Source organism: Colobus angolensis, unplaced genomic scaffold (assembly GCF_000951035.1).
Source record: "Colobus angolensis palliatus isolate OR3802 unplaced genomic scaffold, Cang.pa_1.0 Scaffold224, whole genome shotgun sequence".
NCBI classification, from domain to species: Eukaryota; Metazoa; Chordata; class Mammalia; order Primates; family Cercopithecidae; genus Colobus; species Colobus angolensis.
In genome coordinates this window covers 280,912-288,211 of record NW_012115422.1, presented here as the reverse complement: position 1 = coordinate 288,211, position 7,300 = coordinate 280,912, and the positions used below count along the sequence as shown (strand labels likewise).

The 7,300-nt window shown below is 40.9% G+C and overlaps 1 pseudogene across 1 annotated transcript; it reads right to left on the bottom strand.

Annotated features, from left to right (window-relative positions):
- Window positions 1–1,291: 1,291 nt before the first annotated feature.
- LOC105513139 lies at window positions 1,292–2,897 on the bottom strand (annotated as a pseudogene). The gene has a single exon (XR_001001948.1). The product of XR_001001948.1 is annotated as a COP9 signalosome complex subunit 8 pseudogene (transcript).
- Between the last annotated feature and the right edge of the window lie 4,403 nt (window positions 2,898–7,300).

Below are 7,300 nucleotides of genomic sequence, written 5' to 3'. Positions count from 1 at the left end.
GTTTCCTGACTTTTTAATGATCGCCATTCTAACTGGCATGTGATGGTATCTCATTGTGGTTTTGACTTGCATTTCTCTAATGACCAGTGATGATGAGCTTTTTTTCATATGTTTGTTGACCATACAAGTGTTTTCTTTTGAGAAGTGTCTGTTCATATCCTTCACCCACTTTTCGATGGCATTGTTTGATTTTTTCTTGTAAATTTGTTTAAGTTTCTTGTAGATTCTAGATATTAGTCCTTTGTCAGATGGATAGCTTGCAAAAATGTTCCCCCATTCTGTAGGTTGCCTGTTCACTCTGATGATAGTTTCTTTTGCTGTGCAGAAGCTCTTTCATTTAATTAGATCCTATTTGTGAATTTTGGCTTTTGTTGCCATTGCTTTTGGTATTTTAGTCATGAAGTCTTTGCTCATGCATATGTCCTGAATGGCATAGCCTAGGTTTTCTTCTAGGGTTTTTATGGTTTTAGATCTTAGGTTTAAGTCTTTAATCCACCATGAGTGAATTTTTGTATAAGTTGTAATGAAGGGGTCCAGTTTCAGTTTTCTGCATATGGCTAGCCCGTTTTACCAGCACCATTATTAAATAGGGAATCCTTTCCCCATTGCTTGTTTTTGTCAGGTTTGTCAAAGATCAGATGGTTGTAGATGTGTGGTGTTATTTCTGAGGCCTCTGTTCTGTTCCATTGGTCTATATATCTGTTTTGGTACAAGTACCATGCTGTTTTGGGTACTGTAGCCTTGTAGTATAGTTTGAAGCCAGGTAGCATCATGCTCCAGCTTTGTACTTTTTGCTTAGGATTGTCTTGGCTATGTGAGTTCTTTTTTGGTTCCATATGAAATTTAAAGTCGTTTTTTCTAATTCTGTGAAGAAAGTTAATGGTGTCTTGATGGAGATAGCATTGAATCTAAAAATTACTTTTGGCAGTATGGCCATTTTCACGTTATTGATTCTTCCTATCCATGAGCATGGAATATTTTTCCATTTGCTTGTGTCCTCTCTCATTTCCTTGGTTTGTAGTTCTCCTTGATGAGGTCCTTCCCATCAAGGATTCCCACCAAGGAATCCTTGTAAGTTGGATTCCTAGGTATTTTATTCTCGGTGTAGCAATTGTGAATGGGAGTTCACTCATGACTTGGCTCTCTGTTTCTCTATTATTGGTGTACAGGAATGCTTGTGATTTTTGCACATTGATTTTGCATCCTGAGACTTTGCTGAAGTTGCTTATCAGCTTAAGGAGTTTTTGGGCTGAGAAGACAGGGCTTTCTTTTTTCTTTTTTTTTTTTTTTTAAGAATTCAGTTAAATATTTATTGAACAAATGCAGAATAAATGAACTAAGGGCTGTTATAACCTGAAGTTCCAACAAACAACTTCAAATATTCAGAGGGCTGTCACACACAGAATGAAAGACTTGCTCAGTATTTCTCCAAAGGGCAGAACTTGAGCCAAGGGATAAATACAAGCAACCAATGAGCTGCAGGATAGTTGTACAAAGTGTATCATGTATCTTCATAGCTTCTTTGCTCATACAATGCATTCCACACTTGTTTTCCCTTCTAAAAGGAGACAGCACAAGTTAATACATCTCATGAATGTCTTAAATAAGTTGCATTTTCATGGCAAGCCCTCCACTGCCAGCAATGGATATACTCACACTATTGGAAAAAATCTAAAGTCAACAAACTGGTTTAGTATGGAAATAGTCTACTTGTTCCTCAGCTATGTTTCTGTATTTTACATTAGTGGCTCTCAGGAGGTGGGGGTGAAAAGAGAGCATGTTCTCCAAAGAGCGTGAATCATAATCCCCAGGGATCCCGATACTGTGCTTGGGGACAGTCTTGCTTCAAGTCCAAATGAGTCATGACAATTATCAACCAATGGTACAGGTAAGAGCGTGGCATGTGCTGGGGCAGACAAAAGACAGTTGACAAACACTATTCTACATGAAACAGGAAATCTTATTTTATGAGTCACCAGAAAACAAATTAACTATAATACTGACGAGCTCCATCCAGATTATTAAGTATTACAAAATGAGAACTGTTTCAACAACTATTCAGCATAATGTTTAAGGACAAAATGTATACAGTATATTTTATATTCTATATGTATTTTATCACATACTCAGTAAGGAATGCTGAGGTGCTTAAGCCATCCAATAAACTGAAAATACAAACTTTACATTTCGATATTTGTCAGTATACAGGATTCTGAAGATGAATCTTGAACTCAGAGTGATATATTAGTTTTCAAGGAAGGCCACATAATCCGTCAGTCTGGCTAACTGCTGTTCATTGGGTATTGGGGGAACTGGAGCAGGCTCTGACAAGGGAATAAACTTGTTAAAGGAAATATCCAGGGCCCCTGCAACTGGCTTTCTGGGCAGAACCATTCTTGTGGTGGAATCAGCTTGCCATCCTTGTTCTAATATACCTTTCACAGCCTCTTCTACAGGAAGTCCAACAAAGGCTGCAAAATCAACAGCAATGATTGAAGTATACACTTGAGAGACCAGGGCGAAGGCGCGTCTCCTTGTTGCATCTCTAAGTGCTTCCATAATTGGCTGGACTGTCTCAGACCACTGATGAGCGCTGATGGTTGTATAGATCCCAGGGAAATCTCTCTGCCAGATTCTTTGTCCTACTGACCAAATTCCCCCAAGTTCAGAATTTGCAGATTTTATAGCAGGTGGTATTCTTTTCCAAAGATATCTTGCATTATTCATGTCATTATGGAGCAAATATAAAGCTAGAAGCTGACCATACACTGGGGGTGTAGCAATTCCTCCAGGGGCCTCGAGCTCCTGGTTCTCGCACTGATCCAGCAACTTTTTGAAACTGAAGGCACTTTCCGCCATCACCGCCACTGGCATCTTCCCGGCCGGTCTCGCCACCGCAGGGTTTTCTAAATATACAATCATATCATCTGCAAACAGAGACAACTTGACTTCCTCTCTTTCTTTTTGAATACTCTTTATTTCTTTCTCTTGCCTGATTGCCCTGGCCAGAACTTCCAATACTATGTTGAACAGGAGTGGTGAGAGAGGGCATCTTTGTCTTGTGCCAGTTTTCAAAGGGAATACTTCAGTTTTTGCCCATTCAATATGTTATTGGCTGTGAGTTTGTCATAAACAGCTCTTATTATTTTGAGATACATTCCATCGATACCTAGTTTATTGAGTGTTTTTAGCATGAAGGGGTGCTGAATTTTATCAAAGGCCTTCTCTGCATCTATTGAGATAATTATGTGGTTTTTGTCATTGGTTCTGTTTATGTGATGGATTACGTTTGTTGATTTGCATATGTTGAAACAGCCTTGCATCCCAGGAACGAAGCCGATTGGATCATGGTGGATAAGCTTTTTGATGTGCTCTGGATTTGATTGGCCAGTATTTTATTGAGGATTTTTGCGTCGATGTTTATCAGGGATATTGGCCTGAAATTTTCTTTTTTTGTTGTGTCTCTGCCAGGTTTTGGTATTAGGATGATGCTGGCCCCATAAAATGAGTTAGGGAGGAGTCCCTCTTTTTCTACTGTTTGGAATAGTTTCAGAAGGAATGGTACCAACTCCTCTTGTACCTCTGGTAGAATTTGGCTGTGAATCCATTCAGTCCTGGACTTTTTATGGTTGGTTATTTGGCTATTAATTTGGCTATTAATCACTGCCTTAACTTCAGAACTTGTTATTTGTCTATTCAGGGATTCGACTTCTTCTTGGTTTAGTCTTAGGAGGCTGTATGTGTCCAGGAATTTATTCATTTCCTCTAGATTTTCCAGTTTGTTTGCATAGAGGTGTTTATAGTATTCTCTGATGGTAGTTTGTATTTCTGTGGGATCAGTGGTGACATCCCTTTATCATTTTTTATTGAGTTTATTTGATTCTTCTCTCTTTTCTTCTTTATTAGTCTTGCTAGCGGTCTATCTATTTTGTTGATCTTCTCAAAAAGTCAGCTCCTGGCTACATTGATTTTTTGAAGGGTTTTTCATGTCTCTATCTACTTCAGTTCTGCTCTGATCTTAGTTATTTCTTGTCTTCTGCTAACTTTTGAATTTGTTTGCTCTTGCTTCTCTAGTTCTTTTAATTGTGATGTTAGGATGTCAATTTTAGATCTTTCCTGCTTTCTCTTGTGGGCACTTAGTGCTATAAATTTCCCTCTACACACTGCTTTAAATGTGTACCAGAGATTCTGGTATGTTGTGTCTTCATTCTCATTGATTTCAAATAACTTCTTTATTTCTGCCTTAAGTTCATTATTTACCTGGTAGTCATTCAGGAACAGGTTGTTTTGTTTCCATGTAGTTGTGCAGTTTTGAGTGAGTTTCTTAATCCTGAGTTCTCATTTGATTGCACTGTGGCCTGAGAGACAGTTTGTTATGATTTCCATTCTTTCGCATTTGCTGAGGAGTGTTTTACTTCCAATTATGTGGTCAATTTTTGAATAAGTGTGATGTGGTGCTGAGAAGAATGTATATTCTGTTGATTTGGGGTGGAGAGTTCTGCAGATGTCTATTAGGTCCACTTGGTCCAGAGCTGAGTTCAAGTCCTGAATATCCTTGTTAATTTTCTGTCTTGTTGATCTGTCTGCTATTGACAGTGGAGTGTTAAAGTCTCCCACTATTATTGTGTGGGAGTCTAAGTCTCCTAGTAGGTCTCTAAGAACTTGCTTTATAAATCTGGGTGCTCCTGTATTGGGTGCATATATATTTAGAATAGTTAGTTGTTCTTGTTGCATTGATTCCTTTACCATTATGTAATGCCTTTCTTTTCCTCTTTGATCTTTGTTGTTTTAAACTCTGTTTTATCAGAGACTGGGATTGAAACCCCAGCTTCTTTTTGCTTTCCATTTGCTTGGTAAATATTCCTCCATCCCTTTATTTTGAGCCTATAAGTATTTTTGCACATGAGATGGGTCTCCTGAATACAGCATACCAATGGGTCTTGACTCTTCATCCAATTTGCCAGTCTATGTCTTTTAATTGGGGCATTTAGCCCATTTACATTTAAGGTTAATATTGTTTTGTGTGAATTTGATCCTGTCATTATGATGTTAGCTGGTTATTTTGCCCGTTAGTCGATGTAGTTTTTTCATAGTGTTGATGGTCTTTACAATTTGGCATGTTTTTGCAGTGGCTGGTACTAGTTGTTCTTTTCCATGTTTAGTGCTTCCTTCAGGAGCTCTTGTAAGGCAGGCCTGTTGGTGACAGAATCTCTCACCATTTGCTTGTCTGTAAAGGATTTTGTTTCTCCTTCACTTATGAAGCTTAGTTTGGCTGGGTATGAAATTCTGGGTTAAAAATTCTTTCCTTTAAGAATGATGAACATTGGCCCCCACTCTCTTCTGGCTTGTAGGGTTTCTGCAGAGAGATCTGCTGTTAGTCTGATGGGCTTCCCTTTGTGTGTAACCCGACCTTTTCTCCCTGGCTGCCCTTAACATTTTTTCCTTCTTTTCAACCTTCGTGAATCTGACAAGTATGTGTCTTGGGGTTGCTCTTCTCAGGGAGTATCTTTGTGGTGTTCTCTGTATTTCTGAATTTGAATGTTGGCCTTCCTTACTAGGTTGGGAGAGTTCTCCAGGATAATATCCTGAAGAGTGTTTTCCAACTTGGTTCCATTCTCCCCATCACTTTCAGGTACACCAATCAAAAATAGGTTTGGTCTTTTCACATAGCCCCATATTTCTTGAAGGCTTTGTTCATTCATTTTTATTCTTTTTTCTCTAATCTTGTCTCACTCTTTATTAAATTAAATTATTCTTCAATATCTGATATCCTTTCTTCCGCTTGATCGATTCGGCTATTGATACTTGTGTATGCTTCATGAAGTTCTCGTGCTGTGTTTTCAGCTCCATCAGGTCATTTATGTTCTTCTCTAAGCTAGTTATTCTATTTAGCAGTTCCTGCAACCTTTTATCAAGGTTCTTAGCTTCCTTGCATTGGGTTAGAACATGCTCCTTTAGCTCAGTGGATTTTGTTATTACCCACCTTCTGAAGCCTACTTCTGTCAATTCATCAAATTCATTCTCCATCCAGTTTTGTTCCCTTACTGGTGAGGAGTTGTGATCCTTTGGAGGAGAAGCAGCATTCTGGGTTTTAGAATTTTCAGTCATTTTGCACTGGCTTTTCCTCATCTTCATGGATTTATCTACCTTTGGTCTTTGATGATGGTGACTTTTGAATGGGATTTTTACATGGACATCCTTTTTGCTGATGTTGATGCTATTGCTTTCTATTTGTTAGTTTTCCTTCTAACAGTTAGGCCCCTCTTCTGCAGGACTGCTGGAGTTTGCTAGAGGTTCCCTCCAGACTCTGTTTGCCTGGGCATCACCAGGGGAGGCTGTGGAACAGCAAAGATTGCTGCCTGCTCCTTCCTCTGGAAGCTTTGTCCCAGAGGGACAGCCACCAGATGCCAGCCAGAGCTCTCCTGTATGAGGTGTCTGTTGACTCCTGCTGGGAGGTGTCTCCCCATCAGGAGGCACAGGGGTCAGGGACCCACTTGAGGAGGCAGTCTGTCCCCTAGCAGAGCTCGAGTGCTGTGCTGGGAGATCCGTTCCTCTCTTCAGAGCCAGCAGGCAGGAACATTTAAGTCTGCTGAAGCCATGCCCACAGCCGCCCCTTCCCCCAGATGCTCTGTCCCAGGGAGATGGGAATTTTATCTATAAGTCCCTGACTGGGGCTGCAGTCTTTCTTTCAGAGATGCCCTGCCCAGAGAGGAGGAATCTAGAGAGGCTGTCTGGCTACAGAAGCTTTGCCAAGCTGTTGTGGGCTCCACCCAGTTCAAACTTCCTGGCAGCTTTGCTTACAATGTGAGGGGAAAACCGCCTACTCAAGCCTCAGTAACGGCAGATGCCCCTTCCCCCACAAAGCTTGAGCATCCCAGGTCAACTTCAGACTGCTGTGCTGGCAGTGAGTGTCTCAAGCCAGTGGATCTTAGCTTGCTGGGACTGTGGGGACAGGATCTGCTGAGCTAGACCACTCTGCTCCCTGGCTTTGGTCCCCCTTTCCAGGGGAGTGCATGGTTTTATCTTGCTGGCTTTCCAGGCACCTCTAGGGTAGAAAAAAAAAAAACTCCTGCAGCTAGCTCGGTGTCTGCTCAAATGGCCACCCAGTTTTGTGCCTGAAACCCAGGGCCCTGGTGGTATAGGCACCTAAGGGAATCTCCTGGTCTGTGGGTTGCAGAGACCATGAGAAAAGTATAGTATCTGGGCCAGAATGCAAAATCCCTCATGGCACAGTCCCTCACAGCTTTCCTTGGCTAGGGGGAGGGAGTTCCCCAATCCCTTGTGCTTCCCAGGTGAGGCA